At 48.1% G+C, this 19,196-nt stretch overlaps 2 protein-coding genes across 2 annotated transcripts in view; one reads left to right on the forward strand and one right to left on the reverse strand.

The window, feature by feature from the left end:
• The window catches only part of LOC138246412 (cytochrome c oxidase subunit 6B1-like), a 75,101-nt gene extending 64,876 nt beyond the window's left edge, over window positions 1-10,225 (reverse strand). The window contains exon 1 of the mRNA XM_069201008.1: window positions 10,078-10,225. The gene's annotated coding sequence lies outside the window, so the exon portion shown is untranslated. The remainder of the gene's footprint in view (window positions 1-10,077) is intronic.
• Window positions 10,226-11,719: 1,494 nt separating this feature from the next.
• LOC138246413 (cytochrome c oxidase subunit 6B1-like) overlaps window positions 11,720-19,196 on the forward strand; it is a 51,262-nt gene continuing 43,785 nt past the window's right edge. Inside the window, exon 1 of the mRNA XM_069201009.1 lies at window positions 11,720-11,851. The gene's annotated coding sequence lies outside the window, so the exon portion shown is untranslated. The remainder of the gene's footprint in view (window positions 11,852-19,196) is intronic.

Below are 19,196 nucleotides of genomic sequence, written 5' to 3' on the forward strand. Positions count from 1 at the left end.
CCGAGGCGTTTTGAATGCGTTGCAGGCGATTTTGGAGTTTGGCTGTGGTCCCAGTGTAGAGGGTGTTGCCGTAGTCCAGGCGGCTCGTGACGAGGGCGTGGGTCACTGTTTTTCTGGTGTCGGCGGGGATCCAGTGGAAGATCTTGCGGAGCATGCGGAGGGTGAGGAAGCAGGCGGAGGACACGGCGTTGACTTGCTTGGTCATGGTGAGAAGAGGGTCCAAGATGAAGCCGAGGTTGCGGGCGTGGTCTGTGGGGGTCGGTGCGGTGCCGAGGGCAGTGGGCTACCAGGAGTCGTCCCAGGCGGACGGGGTGTTGCCGAGGATGAGGACTTCCGTTTTTTCAGAGTTCAGCTTTAGGCGGCTGAGCCTCATCCAATCTGCGACGTCCTTCATACCCTCTTGTAGGTTGGTCTTGGCGCTGGCGGGGTCCTTGCTGAGGGAGAGTATAAGTTGGGTGTCGTCGGTGTAGGAGGTGATGATGATGTCGTGCTTGCGTACGATGTTGGCGAGGGGGCTCATGTAGACATTGAAGAGTGTCGGGCTGAGCGATGAGCCTTGAGGTACGCCGCAGATGATCTCGGTGGGTTCTGAGCGAAACGGAGGGAGGTAAACTCTTTGGGAACGGTTTGCGAGGAAGGAGGCGATCCAGTCCAGGGCCTGGCCTTGGATCCCGGTGGAGCGGAGGCGGGTGATTAGGGTGCGGTGACAGACGGTGTCAAAGGCAGCCGAGAGGTCGAGAAGAATGAGGGGGACTGTTTCACCGTTGTCCATCAGGGTTCTGATGTTGTCTGTGACTGAGATGAGGGCGGTTTCAGTGCTGTGGTTGGTTCGGAATCCGGTTTGTGAGGGGTCGAGCAGGTTGTTGTCTTCCAGGAAGGTGGTCAGCTGTTTGTTGACGGTCTTCTCTATTACTTTGGCTGGGAAAGGCAGAAGAGAGATGGGGCGGAAGTTTTTCAGGTCGCTCGGGTCAGCCGTAGGTTTCTTTAGTAGGGCGTTGACTTCGGCTTGTTTCCAGCATTCGGGGAAGGTAGCAGAAGAAAAAGAAGAGTTGATGACGGTCTGGAGGTGCGGGGCCATGATGTCGTCGGCTTTGTTAAAGATGAAGTGCGGGCAGGGGTCCGAAGGGGCGCCGGAGTGGATAGAGGTTATGATGGATTTGGTTTCTTCCGTGTTGATGTGGGTCCAGTTGTTGAGGGTGATGGCCGGGGATGCGGGTTCGGTGGTGTTTGGTTGGGTCTGGTGTCCGAAGCTGTCGTGGAGGTCGCTGATCTTGCTATGGAAGAAAGTGGCGAGGGATTCGCACAAATCCTGTGAGGGTGTGACGGCGTTGGCGCTGGGGTTGGAGAACTCCTTGACGATGCTGAAGAGTTCTCTGCTGTTGTGGCTGTTTTTGTCCAGTCTGTCGGTGAAAAAGTTCCTTTTGGCAGCGCGGATCAGGTGGTGGTGTTCGGGGGTAGCATTCTTGAGGGCGGTCATGTTGTCAGCGGTGTGGTCCTTGCGCCAGGCTTTCTCAAGGGCGCGACAAGTTTTCTTTGATTCTTTGAGGGTGTCAGAGAACCAGAGAGGTTTTTTGGTGTTGGTCTGTCGATGCTTGCGTTTGAGGGGAGCAAGGTTGTCTGCGCAGTTGGAGATCCAGTTTGTGAGGTTGAGGGCTGCGTCGTTGGGGTCGGTGGTGAGGGTGGGTTGGTTGGCGGCGAGTGCGGAGAGGAGTTGCTCTTCAGGGATCTTGTTCCACTGTCGACGAGGGATGGGTTGAGTGCGGAGGTGGCGTGTCTCGCGTCGGAATGTGAAGTGGACGCAGCTGTGGTCGGTCCAGTGTAGGGCGGAGGTGTGGCTGAAGAAGACGTGTTTGCTGGCGGAGAAGATAGGGTCGAGCGTGTGTCCGGCGATGTGGGTGGCGGTGTTCACCAGTTGTTTGAGGCCGAGGTTGTCGAGCAGGGTGGTGGTGTTGGGGTCGTTGTTTTGTTCCAGATGGAAGTTGAGGTCGCCTAGGAGGATGTAGTCCGGTGAGGCGAGGGCGTGCGGGGAGATGAAGTCGGCGATGGCGTCGCTGAAAGGGGCGCGTGGTCCGGGAGGACGGTAGACGAGGGATCCTCTGAGGGTGGTCCTCGGGTCGGTGCGAATCTGAAAAATGCAGGTGTTCAGCGGCGAGAGGGGTGTCTTCGGTGGAGGTGGTGACGCTGATGGAGTCTTTGAAGACGATGGTGATACCTCCTCCTGCTTGGTTGGTGCGGTCTTTCCTGGAGATCTTGTAGCCTTCAGGGATGGCGGTGGCGATGTCTGGAGCAGAGGAGGCATTCATCCAGGTCTCCGTGATGAAGGCGACGTCCGGTGCTGTGGAGTCCAGGAGGTCCCAGAGTTCAACGGCGTGTTTGTGGACGGAGCGAGCGTGGACTAGGATGCACTTGAGGTGGTTGATGGCGCGTGGGCTTATGGTCGTGGTAGTTGCGTGGTGGAAGATGCGTTTGCAGGAGTTGCAGGCGAAGGGTCCATGGGTGCGTTTAGGGTGAGCTTGGAAGCAGGTGTTGGAGCGTCCTGGGTTGAGGGCATGGAGGGTGGTAGGGTCGTAGCGGATCAGCGGGGCTTGGGAGAGCTGGGGACCAGGGGTCGTGGCGCTGGGCGCGGGCCAGGCGCCGACGGGCGCAGACGGGCTTGCCTCTGGCGCGCCAGCGGCCGCCATATGAGGTAGGAGGGGGGGGAGGGGTCAGCTGGGGGCGAATGGGAGCTGGGGGGCGGGGGCGTGCAGGAGGTCGCGGCGGGAAAGTGCGAGGGAGGGGGGGACAGGTAGAGTGAGAAGAGCTGGGGGAGGGGGGTATAAGGGTGGAGGGGGTGAGTGTTAGGAGGTTTAGGAGATTAGGGCGAAAGATAGGAGTAGGGTTGTGAAGATAGGGGAGGGGGGGTTGTAGAGGTGGGTGAGGGTGAGAGGTAGAGTGAGAGGATAGGAAGATAGGTAATAGAGGGGGTGGCGGGAGGGGGGGAGAGATAGAGAAATAGATAGAGAAAATAGATAGATAGAGAAATCGATAGAGAGATAGGAAGATAGGAGGAGGTGGAGAGTGAGGGAGTTAGATAGAGAGATTGAGAGATAGGTAGATAGGAGGAGTGAGGGAGGTAGATAGTGAACGGGTTAGATAGGGGAGATAGAGAGGGGGATGCGAGTGAGGGAGGGGGATGAGGTAGGAGGGCAGGCGCGGGGAGAAGAAGACGGAGGAGGCAGAAGAGCTGAAGGCAGAAGATAGAAGACAGAAGACCAGAAGAACACAGAAGAAGAACACAGAAGAACACAGAAGAAGAACACAGAAGAAGAACACAGAAGAACAACACAGAAGAACAACACAGAAGAAGAACACAGAAGAAGATACAGAGGGCAGAAGACCACAGAAGAAGATGAGGAAGAAGAGAGGCGACAGGAGAGGCTGAGAAGCACACAGAAGAAGAGAGAAGACGGGGAAAAGAAGAGTACAGAAGAAGATTACAGACGAGGAGCGAGGAGGAAGAACAGAGAAGAAGAAAAGAAGAAAAGAAGCAGGAGAGAGGGTGAGTAGCGCGGGGCAGAGCGAGGGGCTGGGAGGTGGGGGGTACTTACTGTGAGGTCGGTCTCAGGAACTCAGGAACCTGGAGGAGCTGGAGGAGCTGCAGCGGCAGGGGGAGCGACCTACCCTTGTCGCTGCTGTTCAGCATGGCTAAAAGTGGTGTGGAATAACAGAGTGGAGTGGGGGGAATAGAGTGTTGAGTGTCGTGGAGTAGGGGAAGTAGTGTTGTAGAGTTGAGCGGCTCAGCTAAGTGGCAGAGACTGTTGTGGAGTGGGTGGAATAGGGTATTTTGGACTGAAGAAGTAGGGTGAATAGGAGTGGAGTATAGTGGGTGGGGTGAGGTGGACTGAATTGGGGTGGTTTAGACGGAGGTGGGTGGTTTGGATTAGAGTGATTGGGGTGGGGTAGTTTAAACTGGGGTGGAATGCAAAGAGGTGGACTCTACAGAGCAGTGGATTGAGTGGAGTGGGGTGGATTGTGTGGGCTGGATTGGAGTGGGGTGAGGTGGATTGAATTGCGATGGATTAGACTGGGTGGGTAGTTTGGATTAGAGTGATTGGGGAGGGGTGGTTTAGACTGGAGTGGGGTGAACTGCATAGGGGTGGATTGGAGTTGGCTTCTGGATTGGATTGGGGTGGCGTGGGGACAGGATGGATTTGATTAGGATAAAGTGGGGTGGATTGGACTGGGATAGAGCTGTGGGGGGAATAGAGTGTTGAGTGTTGTGGGGTAGGGGAAGTAGTGTTGTAGAGTTGAGCGGCTCAGCTAAGTGGTAGAGACTGTTGTGGAGTGGGTGGAATAGGGTAGTTTGGACTGAAGAAGTAGGGTGAATAGGAGTGGAGTATAGTGGGTGGGGTGAGGTGGATTGAATTGGGGTGGTTTAGACGGAGGTGGGTGGTTTGGATTAGAGTGATTGGGGTGGGGTAGTTTAAACTGGGGTGGAATGCAAAGAGGTGGACTCTACAGAGCAGTGGATTGAGTGGAGTGGGGTGGATTGTGTGGACTAGATTGGAGTGGGGTGAGGTGGATTGAATTGCGATGGATTAGACTGGGTGGGTAGTTCAGATTAGAGTGATTGGGGTGGGGTGGTTTAGACTGGAGTGGGGTGAACTGCATAGGGGTGGATTGGAGTTGGCTTCTGGATTGGATTGGGGTGGGGTGGGGACAGGATGGATTTGATTAGGATAAAGTGGGGTGGATTGGACTGGGATAGAGCTGGCTGGATTGGAGTGAGTGGGGTGGATTGGACTGGGGTGTGATATGCTATAGTGGATGAATTAGATTGGGGTGTGGTGGGCTACAGTGGAATGGATTGGATTGAGTAGGATGGACTGCAGTGGAATGGAGTGTGGTGTGTTGGATTAGAGGAGTGGATTGAAGTGTTGAACTGGAGTGAGGTGGATTGCAGTCTCACACATACATTCAATTCAAAAGAAACAAGCATTGGCAAAGCCAAAAGGTCTTGCCCATACAAGAGCTATTAGCTTTGGCAATGTGTTTGCAATTTTGTACACCCACGGGCTGCTGTTCAGCATGGCTAAGTTAGTGGCGTAGCATATCAGAGTGGAGTGGGGGAGTAGAGTGTCATGCAGTGGAATTGGTGGAGTGGAGTAGGTGAAGTATAGAGTGTTGTAAAGTTGAGTTGTTTAGTGGCAGAGACTTGAAGAGTGGAGTGGGTGGAATAGAGTAGTTTGGGTTGAAGAAGCAGGGTGAATAGGAGTGGAGTACAGTGGGTGGATTGGAGTGGGGTAGAGTGGAGTGGATTAAGTGGAGTGAGGTGGATTGGTGTGGACTGGATTTGAGTGGGGTGAGATGGATTGAGAGTGGGTTGATTAGACTGGGGTGGGTGGTTTGAATTAGAGTGACAGGGGTGGGATGGTTTAGACTGGGGTAGATTGCAAATGGGTGGATTGGAGTGGGTGACTGGATTGAAGTGTGGTGGACAGGATGGACTGGACTACAGAGGGGTGGATTGGATTGGGACAGAGTGGGGTGGAAAGGATGGACTGGACTAGAGAAGGGTGGATTGGACTGGGATAGAGTGGGGTGGATTGGATAGGGATAGAGCCGGGTAGATTGGATTGGAGTGTGGTAGGCTGTAGTGGATGGATTTGATTGGGGTGTGGTAAGCTACAGTGGGATGCTTTGGACTGAGTGGGGTGGATTGCAGTGAGATGGGGAAGAGAGGAATAGAATGGGGTGGATGGATTGAAGAGTGGGGTGGACTGAACTGGGATGTGGTGGGTGGATTGGATTGGGTGGGGTGGGGTGGATTGGATTGGATGGAATGAATTGCAGTAGGGTAGGCTGGATGAACTGGCGTGTAGTGAAATGAACCGGGGTGGGTTGGACTGGGGTGGATTGGATTGGCGTGTGGTGGACTGGAGTGGGGTGGATCAGATTGAGACGGGTGGACTGACCTAAATGGGGTGGATTGAATTGAGTGGTGTAGATTAAGGTGGGGTTGATGGATTAGGGTGGGGTGGTTTGGATTGAGTGTGGTGGATAGGACTGGGGCAGGTTGAACTAAGTGGAGTGTGGTGGATCTGACTTAAGTGGGGTGGACTGGATCGGAGTGGGGTAAATTCAGGTGGTTTGGAGTGGTGTGGATTGGACTGGAGTAGGGTAGATTAATGTGGACTGGATTGGACTAGAGTAGGGTGGATTAAAGTGGATTGTGTTGGAGTGGGATGGACTGGGTAGTGTGGGTGGATTATATTGGAATGAGGTGGATTGGGCAGCAGTGGACTTGAATGGAGTGGGTGGATTGGAGTGGGGTAGGTTGGACTGGGGTAGGTTGGACTGGAATGGATTAAGGTAGGGTGGGTTGGACTGGACCGGGGTGGGTTAGACTGGAGGGGGGTCAGACTGGAGTGGGGTGGATTGGACTGGAGTGGGGTGGATTGTACGAGGCTGTAAAGAAGAGTGCCACGCAAACCAACAAATGGTAAGTGACAGGCAGGCTCCAAGCCCTTTACTGTACACAACAGAGTCTCACAAGTGAGACGCTAGTGCATGCACTTGCAGGCTCGACCCTAAAAAAGACCATTTTCCTGTTATGACTCAGAATAATTCTACAGTCCGGGGCATTTTAAAGGAAAACGATTGGGACTGGTATTTCACCACCAGGGGACCTTCAATAAAATGTTGAACGATTGAGAAATAATTAACAGCTGTGTGAGGAGGCAGTACTACTCAATTGCCTACTTTTACACATAGCTGCATGGTCAACACAAAGTTCTAAAATTCTGTCCAGCAGTACCCTTCACTGGATGGACGCGAGGTAAAACCACGTACCCTGTGCATTAGAGCACCTGAGTGTGTAAGCAGATGAACGCTACATCCCTGTAGCAGGAGGTATAACAATGCCCAAGGACGTACTTCACAATGAATAGGTGAGTACTTCCATATTTCTCACTAGCACCAAGGAATGAGTATGAGCAAGATACACACAACTAATGAGCGCACAGGCTCACCTAAAAGCCCTGCAAGTGGGAAGCACAAATATACTGCCCACTATTGCAGGAGACAGTCATATGAGGGAGGGTGTGAGCTGGCACACACACATTCATACCTGAATGTACACATACGCTACCCCGTACACTAACACATAGACATGCTTTCTCCAGTACACTAAAACGCTTGCACTCGTATACGTGCCAAAAAGGTACAGAGGGCCCAAAGCATGCAAAATGCAAGCACATTCACTGCTGTGGACTCCCAATTACTTTCAGACGCCTGCCACCCCCACAGACACAGACAGCAAGAGATAATATCCCCTGAATAATTGATTAGCAGCTCGAACCACAAATGAGCATTCTGCATCCTGCCGTTCTCCTAGCAGGGAAGGCTCTAACCCTAAAAAGGCCCCGGTATCGCTAACAGTCCTTCTGTCCCACCGCTACTGACTCATGAAATGGCGGATGTATAGTCAATGTAACACAGTATCACATCAAGGAGAAAGCTAGGTTGTACTGGATCGATAAAAAGCCGGATACGTTTAAATAGGTAGCATTCCTTTTAAGGTGGTACTGTCTTTCAGAATGTGCCTTCCATTAGCATGAGGTGTGCAGGGAGAATGAAGCTCGGACAACCAAGACGGATTCTTGAATCTTCGTCGGTCTTCTCGCGTGCCTGAAATGGACTCCTTAGCAACATTTCAATGTGGGAACTATTAAGCATACTTAAGTGAGAAAATAAAAATAAACAATTACCTTCTTTTTGGCTCAACTTTCCTAGACAAATGTGCACACTACACCCCATCTCCCCACATCCAATCTCCCAAAGTCGCCCTGGAGGTTTTGCAACACACTACATGACTTTCAGACTTTTAACTCAAGATGCCTCCTTCTGAACTCACCTGAATGGTGTGGCTTGCAAGAAGTGTTTCGCACTGATCATATGCATAATTATGCAAAACCACCACTAAACTACACATCAATTTTGCAGGAAATACCTTTACATGTCAATGTGTTGTAGCTAACGGGTAACACAGTAATGAGGAAAGTATTAGATCATTTTAGTAGGCGCGATCAAGAACTATTTTATGCAATGAAGGCTTTGGCTTGAAAATGTTTGAAGACCACTGTCCTTGTTGTGTAAGGCCATAGAGCTCTTGCCCTTTTGCATCTATTGTACAATAGGGTTTTCAATAAAAGTAAAACGATGCTTTAAACATATGATGCAATCATTTCCAGGAAGGGGAAACAACTGTAGACGACAATGAGAAAAGAGCTCTAGTAAGATGGTGTTAGAAAACAGATTTGAAAAGGACAGCTTTCCAAAGTCTCTGAGTGGCTAAATGAAATAACTTCCCAGGAGACGAGGGCAAAGGGGCATTCCACTGTGACACACCCTTTGAAGGAGGGCACAACGGAGTTGAAGTACTCATATTGTTTCTTGTGAATGTTCTACAAAAAGCAGGTAACCTTGAAACTCACTGTTCGAATGGCAGTTTTCACTTAATACAACAATGCATTATGGAAGTTGTAGTAATGGTTCACCTTAAATAAATGCAAGCTGAAGATCGTTTAAATCTGCAGAAACGTGTCTTTTTTTGGATAGTCCATATGTTATTTTGGCTCTAATCATTTGTCAAATGTAAACTGCACTTCATATTGTGAATGGAGAGTGCGTCAATTTAACTGTCGGACGGGAAAGAGACGCGGACATTAATCCGATACAAACGCAATGAACGCGAGACGTAATCCTCGTGCAGGTAGCAGGTTCAGAATTTAGAAACAGTAACTCTATGCACAACCCCAAATCAGATTTATAGCATTTAACAAGCCCACACACCGATTCGTTTCCCAAAAAAATGAGTGTTCCTTCTCCACAAATGTGGACTCGTATTTATGTTAATGCACCTGCTGCACAAACGTGAACCTGTTTATTTGCACGAAACGTTATGATAATTTTACTGCATGTTTGTCTCCATGATAAAGTGTGAACTGTAAGTCACCTGAAGCACCTCGAACTTGAGGTGATGTATACGGAACAGTCGCCCTGGCTTAAAATCAGACTATTTGGGAACCTGGCCTCAAACATCGCAGGCTGCGGTGAAGGACGAGCGTGTGTGCCGTTGATGCCAGTCGGGTGAAACGCTACAGACGCTGCTAAACCCGTATCGGAGTTCGGTGTGCCAGATACTAAACCAAGGAAACATTTACTGGGAGCGCGTAAAGCGTCAAACTCCTCTGAAGACGTTTTTAAACTACGATACGTCCATTGTACGAGAATACCCATTTGAACATGCTTGGTCCCTCCTTCCACCTTCGATCCATATTAACTATCTATGACTATATGTGTGAGGAGCACAGCAGCGGACATCAGGTGCAAGTCTCAAATACGGGAGCGCAGTTTCCCTCGGATGTCTCAAACCACGCACATTTGATGAAAGCCCCACACTTTGCAGGCACCCACAAACACAGACACGAGGGCGTCCTAGAATAAGCTTCAAGTGACTCATTTTAGGACAGCGAGTCTCACGAGAAAATGGTTATATAAAAAGATAACGAGGAAAATAGTAGCAATATTAGAGAATACAAGGGGGGGGGGGGGGCAAGCGTAGCTCCCAATAGCGTGGAAATTATGAAGAGAAATAGTAGCGAACGAAAAGAGCCTTTCGACCGCGATTAAAATATCAAGAATGACGGCCTTATCTATTCTTCATGGAAATGCAACATAATTAATTACAACTTTTACACAGGCTCCCCGCTGCAGTTTGAAGCACTGCTTCGGTGTCACACCCTCCAGATCTTTCTACTCTGCGTACATCCTTGAGAGTAGTCTTCCCCTGAAGTCTCACCAGCGGATGCACAGACTTCCTGTCAAACTCACTAGGTCTACTGCTAGGGTGGAAGCCTCAACCCTTTGAGCAGTCATAATCTCAGGTACTTTACGACCTGCTCAGGGTTGTCGTGACTTATATACCATGAAGCATAGTTTCAGTTTTAGCCTAATTCTGGCCTGAAACAGTTGTACTTAAGTACTATCTGGGACATCTGCATTGGACAAATTCCTCCTGTGTATTCTGGTACTCACCCAGTCTCTGGCTCGATTTCAGCTTTCTCCCTTTCTGCGTAGTGACTACTCACGATGTGCCTGCTACAAGCCTGTCAACTCGAGTAGGGCAGTCCAGGATTGCGTCAGAGATATGAGGGAGGGAGCAGGGTTTTCACTGTGTTGCGCAGCAATAACCCACTCAATCTAGCCTTGGGGGAGGGGGTTGGTTTCACATTCATCAGGGTGCATTTACGATATCCTAGCAATGAGGTTGCACCATGTGTTAGAAAAACAAGATCACTAGCGACAAAAATCCATTAAGTTTTGTATAGAACGTTGAAAGGACCGCTGAGCGGGGGAACAAAATAAATATAGAGATGGGTTCCGGCGAGCAAATAAATATAGAGATGCGTTCCGGCGAGCATTTATAAGATCGGTGCCTGAATTGCTGATCTCCAATAAATCTAATAAACTAACAACGATATGAAATACCAGTACATACACAGGTATATACTGCCTGTGTTAAAGATTCCACGTACGAGTGCATCTCCTATCGGCACAAGAGTTAGGTGGTAACTTCTTGTAGGAGCTCATGGAGACACCGCATCCTCTGACAGGGAGACCGTAGAGTTGTTGAATGGGAAAATAGCATTGAAAGTGAAAGAAAGACCTCAGCGGTCGCTAGACAAAATCTTGAAGAGCAGAGGGCTAGCTGTCAAAATAAAGGGCGTAACAATAACTCTTACTTCAAAACAATTATCACTGGAACTGTTCTGCCTTCGTGGGGGTTTGGTCGATGGTAGGTCACAACCGAACGCTACGAAAATGGGACCTTTCAAAGAAATGACATAAGTGCTCGAAACTCGAATATCCAAATAGTTTCATGTCATTTTTTTCTAGGCATTAAGGTCTGGGAAGACTCGGTAAACAAACGGGGGGGGGCTACATGCGCAGCATCTCGGGTGATGTTTTAACAATATCATCGTTCATAATACCATCTAAACTGATCTATATAGCTACCTATCTGTCATTACTGGCTTAAAATATATTGCGCTTCAGACGAGAACCCTGCTACATTGATTACGGTACATTGATCAACAAAACGCCATCTGTACTCCGAGAGGAAACGGTTGTCTCGCCCGTAAAATTCTAGCCTCTTCTGTAAAGGTGAGGGGCTCGCTTTTGGTCCTTCTTTGGTTTCTCTATGCGCCGCACGCATGCGTTCATGTTGTTGGGGGGGGGGGGGGGGGGTCATTGCGGGCACCGCTCGGTGGTCTCCATTTCAAGACAGCAGACACAAAAGAAAGACTGTTGTTAGTTGTTCCAACGGCCATTCTGTGATCCGCCCTAAGTTTGCATATTAACTGAAAAGCAAAAGCTCCTGAGGAAAGAAAAGCCTAACCAAAGTTTTAACGTGTGCAAAAAGGACAAGCAGTTTCAACTCATAAATACGGTTCATATTTGTATTGTGAGCAGATCAGGGCGTTGGTTTACACAGCACCCTTTGGCAAACTACATTTTGCAGTGCTTGAAAACATCTTAACCGTATGAGCAACATTTTATTTTTGTGATCAAAAGAAGGTTGCTAGCTGTCTGTAACACAGCTCGTGGGACTGATCTCTCTGGCAGGCTTTTTCTCAACATGGCGGCTAAGCTCTACGCGATAGACCCCGCCTCCTTCCATAACCCTCTCTCCGCACCCCTCCCCTTGACCAGGCTCCGGTTTCCGAGTAGGCTCTTCCGCTTCCTTAAAGTGACTTTGAGGGCAGCAGCAGCGGACTCTGATCGGGCGGTGCAGGAAGAGAACAATACTGTAAGTGCAGGCGTGTGCCGGGGTGCACGTACGCAGGTCCCAGGGTGGAGGCCCGGGGAGCGGCCGCGTGATCAGGGGGAGGCGCTGCGGTGGAATTCGCTGAACTGCAGACACCCTCAGGGGCCCACAGTTTCCTCCCCGCGGAAGACTGCCCGTAAATGTACATGCGGTTTCTAAATTGGGCACTCGGGCGTCCCTTGACTTTACGTGCTGACATGTGCTTGTATATACCTGTTAAGCGTCAGGGCCTGGTTCCCCTCCCCGGAATGGGGCCCAGCAGTGGATATTTGGGGGTGTTTGTGAGGAGTCGATCACCTCAGCAGAGCTCACACGTGATAACACTCAGAGGGTCACACTCTCCTTCAAGGTTGACTTTTCACTTCCTAGAAATGTTTTATTTCCCCCTAGCAGGATAAACAATAGAAACTTGTTATTTCGACAGTAGCGTTTCAGGGCTTGCTGTTCTCTGCTGATGAAGTGGCTTGAAGCTACCTATGCAAAATCTTCTTTTCACAGGGATTATGAAATTGTCCCGAGTTAATGCCTGAACTTGAGATATCATTTATGGGTTATCAAATGCAGAGGAAAGTAGGGGGTTGATTATTGTGTATCTATCAGATACGTCTGACGGACCCCCCTCCCTAAGCCTTCAAGGAAATAGTCTGCACCGGCACGAGTTAAAATCACAACGGGGCTTTCAAGGTTGCATGCTGAGTATTAGTAAATCTGGCAAACCTGTGTAACCGGTTTGGAAACGCCACAAGCTATGGCGGGATACCCGAGATAGCTGTTCAGCATGTATCCGAAATTTGATTTGTATCCGACATCTTTAGGTCCTCAGCACTAGGCTGTTTTTTCGGCCTACGTGAAAAGGTGACTAAACTTGCCACTGGTAAAATAGTATGCATTTTTCGGGCTCTTAAGTTTGTTCATGATGCAGTCCCTGATGTGATTTATAGAGACTCAGTTAACAAGCACTGACAAAGCCAATAAGCGTTCTTGACCTACTGGCTTTGATTTAAAAAAAAAAAAAAGGAAAAAGGTACCGGCTTCATTCCACTGCATATACATGGGTCACTAGGTAAGCACGGATATGCATGGTCACCAGACATGAGCACACCAGCAGAATGACCTGGGTACCATTTCCTTTGCTCCCCTGTGATCGATCAATCAATCATTGCATTTGTACAGCGTGCTACTCGGCTGTGAGTGTCTCAAGGCGCTTGGGGGGGGGCTACTACTGCTCGAACAGCCAGGGCTTGAGGAGTCTCCTGAAGGTCACTAGGTCCTTGGTCTGCCGTAGGTGGATGGGGCGGGTGTTCCAGGTCTTGGGTGCAAGGTAGGACAAAGATCTGCTGCCGGTTGTTGTCCTGTGGATGCGTGGGGCGAGGTCGGCGGAGCTGACTGTTCGGGGTGTAGAAGGTGAGACAATCATTGAGGTATGTTGGTCCGGCGTTGTGGAGAGCTCTGTGGGCGTGGCTTACGAGTTTGAATGTGATTCTTTTGTTGACGGGAAGCCAGTGTAGGTGTCTCAGGTGGGCTGTGCTGTAGCTGTGGCTGGGGATGTTGAGGATGAGGCGTGCAGAGGCGTTCTGTATCCATTGCAGTCTTTTCTGTAGAGCCGTCGTTCCTGCGTAGAGAGCGTTGCTGTCCAGTCTGCTGCTGGCGAGGGCCTGGGTAACCGTCGTCCTGGTTTCGGTAGGGATCCACTTGTAGATTTTGTGAAACATGCAGAGGGTGTTGAAGCAGGAGGATGAGACGGCGTTGACTTTTTGGGTCATGGAGAGCGATGAGTCAAGGATGAAACCCAGGTTGCAGGTGTGGTTGGTGGGCGTTGGTGCAGCAACCAGCGTGGGCGGCCACCAGGAGGCGTCCCAAGCGGAGGGGGTGGGGCCGAGGACCTCTGTTTTATCTGAGTTTAGCTTTAGTCGACTGCACTTCATCCAGTTGGCAATGGCCTTCATACCCTCATGGAGGTTGGTTTTGTCGGTGTCCTTGGTGAGGGAGAGGATCAGCTGGGTGTCGCCGGGGTAAGAGACGATGTTGAGGTTGTGAGATCGGACGATTTTGGCGAGCGCTGCAATGGAGCCGTTAAAGGGTGTCGGGCTGAGGGAGGAGCCCTATGGTACGCTGCAAATGGTCTTGGTGGCTTCAGATAGGAATGGAGGCAGGGGGACTCTCTGAGTTCTGTCGGAGAGGAAGGAGGTGATCCACTCCAGGGCCTTGTCGCTGATCCCTGTGTCATGGAGGCGTGTGCGCAGGGTGTGGTGGCAGACGGTGTCAAAGGCAGCCGAGAGGTCAAGGAAGATGAGGGCTGCTACCACCTTTATTGATCCATGTTGGCTGAAGACACTGGGGGATTAGTAAATAAAAATAAAAAATTAAACCACAAAAGCCATTTCTGCAATGCAGAGTGGCTTTGCAGCAAATGGCAACTGCATGGCTCACCAAAAATAAATAAAATACGTTTCAGGCTGCCAAGGATTTGGGGAACAAAGATGATGAGGTGGGGGAAAGAATAACAGAGGCCGCTGGGATAAGGTGCGCCAAAATAAAAATGTAAAAAGCCACACAGATGGATGAGGAAAGTGATAGACAAATTGAAGGGATAAGCATGTGAGGGAGAGCTAGAAAACCTATACACTCTTATAGAGTACTGTAAGAAAAAGTGTTCCTTACATCTGAGCAGTGGAAGGATACAACTTTAGCCACACTTTCCATTGAAAAGGTATTTTTGATTTGTCTATAATTTTTGACCACATGGCCAGATCTGCACGACATTTGGCAAGTCGTTATCTTAGTCAGATAGGGTACAGCAGGCCAGTTTTCATTCCGATGCATGTAATTGCAGGTGAGTAAAACAAGCATTGCAGTGCAATGGTTCTCGCATTTGCTCGAGTTAGCTACTGGCGTTGCAAATTAATAATTGGACTTTTTCTAGCCACATAAATTGGTCAACGCTGCCTCATAATTTGTTCTTTTCCGGCCATATAATTCCTGCGGCCCTGCATATAACTAAAGCAGTTCCATTTACCTTCTTCCTCTATCTGCAGCCAGAAATGAAAATGTTGCCATTAAGCATCCTAATTTAAATCTTCCATGCTAATTCCAATATAATACCACTTTCATTATCAGAGTTGCTGGCTGGCTAACACAATTCCCAAAACAAGACAGCCACAGAGTAGTAATGAGAGAAATAAACTAGAAGGGTCACCCAAACATATCCAGAGTGTTTAAACAGTCATAATGTAATAGGGATGTTCAATTGGTCTGAATCATGGTCATAATTGCAACAAGAAGAGATAAATACAATTATCATATAAACCCAATAAAAAACCTCTATCAGAAATAAAAGTTTGGCATTAGACTGTAATGTTCAGAACAGCCCCTAGAGGACACCACAATGAATATGGCATTTGTAAGAAACATGATTACTGTGAAGTACCGAAACCAAAACATGCAGCTCAGATAGTGTGACTGTGATGTTCTAAAACCACAGTAAGGGCCAAGAACTGAAATGGCATCCATTTTCTTATGCAAATGATAATTCTTTTATTGGGACTGTCCCAACACATCACAAGGCTGCTGTCCTTTTATTGGGACAGTACTGGTGTTACTCACCAAAAGTGTTATTAATATCACAGTACCAGCATTTCCAAGCAGCGTGATTAATATAATAGCAGATTGTCATCACTTTATAGCAATTATATTATACTTTATTGAAACATAATGAAACAGTATTAGCACTTCACGTTAAGGCTGCAAGATGTTTAATGAGCTAGCCCTGTTTATCAGGGCCAGCTTTAGGCCACCAGGCATGAAGTCGAGGTCGGAGGGCGGGGCACTGTGCTTTGAAATATCGTAAGGGTTTAAAGCACCTGCTACAGAATTCTTTGAATGTCCAGCAATTTTCAGACAATTAAAATGTCAAGATAACTCTGAAAATGTACCTGCTGGAGCAGGATTGGATTTGTCTGGTAGCAAATGTGCCTGTTGGGAAGAATGTGCACCATGCAGATCACAGATTTGTATTTTACGTAGCTAGTTCAGTGGGTTACTGCTTTTGTCACAGATTATATATATATATATATTTTTTTGTTCCTTCTTGCAGTTCATAAGTCACAATCTTACTATAGCACATTGAGCTATGAACTGGCATCAAAGAACAGCAAGGTATAGGTTAGAATGTGTATTTTTTTTTTCACCGGTCTCTAATCATCCTCTTGTGGCTAAAATTGTTAGTTTGGGTAAAAATACATTTTTATCACTGGGCAAAGTGTTTGATGCCGCCAGTCTTTGTGTGCAGTAACATTTTGTGTTAATGGAGCCTGTGCGACCCCATCAAGTTCGAAATCCTTTAAAAGCCCACCCACTCTTGCTCAGTCATTTTGTGCATTAACCTTGGTCTCCCTAGGCCAGAGTTGGCAGTACTGAAGCCAAAGGCTGTTCGGCCATTGGTCCTGCCTGTCTCGGGCGCATGCAGACAAAAAAATTGTAGTATGTGTTCTTTGAGTAACTTCGCCCCAAAATGGACAGTAATGTTATGTTGAGATTTTTAGATTGCATTTAATACATGGCTTATGCCCATGTTTAGGTGTCATTCATGCTATTATATGAAGACCGGGGCATGAAGTGGGAGAAGATGTGGGGTTATGACCAGAGCTGCAAGTCGCTCAACATCCTGTGATTCTGGGCAAATTACTTAGTCTCCCCATGCCTAAAAAAAATAAAATATGAATTTGACCTTGTGCAATGTAATGCGCACCAGTAACCGAGTCGAGTTTGCGCTAAATAAAACTACAAAAAAGTGAATTGCGCACGATCACACAACACAGTTATGTTTGCTGACAACACAACTTGCTGTTGTAACTTGGTTGTGATAAGTTCGAATTCTGCAGGATCTATTCAGCCTTTCATCCTTCCCAAAACAATACACTTAGTGAGCTGTGCTAAACCAGCAATATTTGTGATTGGTAAAAGATCACACAATGCATAGGTGATTTGCTGGGTTCATACAAATTAAATGGGGGTTTCACATGACCCAATGATCTTTTCTTAAGGTTACGAAATACAAAGTGAGCTGGTGACATGGAAAAATAAAGATTAGATCTCAAGTCTTTATCTATTGAGAGTACCAATTCGTCCATAGCAAACATTTCTGCAGTCGACTCAAGGACCCCAACTAAAATGTCCTATCCATCAGAAATGTCCTCGCATTTTTTGCAGATTGCAATGAAATAAAGAGAGAGGCAGAAGAACATTACGAGTTTCTAAAAATTACATTTTACAAAAGGGAGATCAGAGTCATGCATTTTAGAACTTGCTACCCTAAATCTCTCAAACTTGACAGCAGATTGTATTCAAGGGCACAGAACTCGATGCAGGTTTGTGGGAATGATACCATCGACACTCTCCCCCCCCCTCCCTCCATATGTCCTATTCAAAGGACAGAAGAACAAGCAAACACATGGGAGCAGTGTTGGGGACAGGCAGACATGAACCGGAAACTGAGGAACAGGCAGGAGGTGCTGGGTGACAGCAGTGCAAGCCGATTCAAGCTCTATTGCCGTCATGAGCTTGAAGGAGAGACTCAAAAGAAAAAAAAGGAGTTCACTCACAGTAAAACATATCAAGCACTTGTGCAGTAATTTATGTGAGAGAGGCAGTCTTCAAAGCGATAACAAAAATGCCCTGAGGCGGACAAACTTAAATCATTTACCAATGTCATCAAGGGATTTTTGAGAGGCAAGAGTACGAACAAGTGAAAGTGATGGGTGTGGTTAAAAGCCCACAATACTAACAGGTCGGAAGTGCTTGCGACCTCGACCTTAAAATAACTTAAAAATAAAGTATGTGAAATTACTTGCGTGTACAGCAGTTTCAGGCAACAATAAAAATGTCAAGATACCTCTGGTGATTAATGTTACTGCTGATGAGAGATTGTAATTTGGTCTCGTGGCAGTTTTGACTTATAAAGTAATGGCGAGGGATAATGTGCCTGCTGCAAAGAACGTGTTGCATGCCAATCACAATACTATGTGAGTGAACTAGAAGTAGCACCTTGACAAATTGAAATGTTTGTCAAAGAGGGACTATGGAGAGATGAGGGGCACAGCTGGAGAGTGGTAGTGAGTGAATTAGTGAAAAAGGAGGTCATGGGGGAGGGTGCCTAAAAGACTGCTGCCCTGCGCGCCACCAGCGCTAATGCAGGCTATGAGTATGTATGGAGAGAATGCAAAGGTAACACACAGATCAACTATAGAGACTTATTTTTCAACTGAAATATTTAGGAGCAGGGGAATGCACAGCCTTGAAATCTCGGTAAGTGGTTTTTGATAAACAACATGACCTTTGAGTTCTAAACCACACTCAGTAGATGGCTGTAGGTGTGCATAGGTTAACACGCACAAGTCCCTTGCTCTTGGGCTTGCAATTGTTTTTGATAAACAACATGACCTTTGACTTCTAAACCACACTCAGTAGATGGCTGTAGGTGTGCATAGGTTAACACGCACAAGTCCCTTGCTCTTGGGCTTGCAATGCGCTTGCACATCCAGTTCTGAAATGCAGACTCTGTATTTTTTCTGCCGCCAGTCACTGACGGGCTTCCTTCAGAGCTTAACGCAGCCTCCTATAATTGGGAGCCTGCAGTGCAGACAATACACAGTCGCAGTGTTGGCTGCTGTCAGTGATGTAAATGGTCAGCCACTGCCAGTTCCCGTAATTACAGCCCGCGGTTGCTGACAGAAGCTTCAGGGGCTAGATAGCGTCAGACTCCCACAAAGGCTCCTCAATGTACAGGTAAAATCAGGCTCATCAATGGATTGTTAAAGTCTGGATCTGCAGTGTGCAGGCCCTGCTGAGTTCCGATGAGATGGACGGGAGGTGCTGTGTGGCAGCAGTGCAATCCGATTCAAAGCGCCATGGCCGCCATGAGCATGAATGCTAAGGAGAGACACGAAAGGAAAAAAAAAAAAGTAGTTCGCTCACAGTAATACATATTGGCACTCATGAAGTAATCCATGTTACAGGGACAGCCTGCAAGGCGGTAACAAAACCGCACAAGGCGGGACAAACGTAAAGCATTTATCAAGGTCATCAGGGATTTTTGAAAGGCAAGCCCACGAAGAGTGAAAGTGATGGGCGTGGTTTAAAGCTCACAATACTAACGTGTAGGAAGCACTTGTGCTCAATCTAAAAAGGGTAAGAGAGTGGAACAAAGTAGCAAACAAAAAGGGTGAAGTCCCACTCAGAAAGTTCTTGATTTTATTGTTGTGCAAACATTAAAGTCCCAGTTTTACAGTCAGTCACTGTTTAATAGGACAGAGAACAAAATCCAAATATG

The sequence above is a fragment of the Pleurodeles waltl genome, chromosome 7, assembly GCF_031143425.1.
Source record: "Pleurodeles waltl isolate 20211129_DDA chromosome 7, aPleWal1.hap1.20221129, whole genome shotgun sequence".
NCBI lineage: Eukaryota > Metazoa > Chordata > Amphibia > Caudata > Salamandridae > Pleurodeles > Pleurodeles waltl.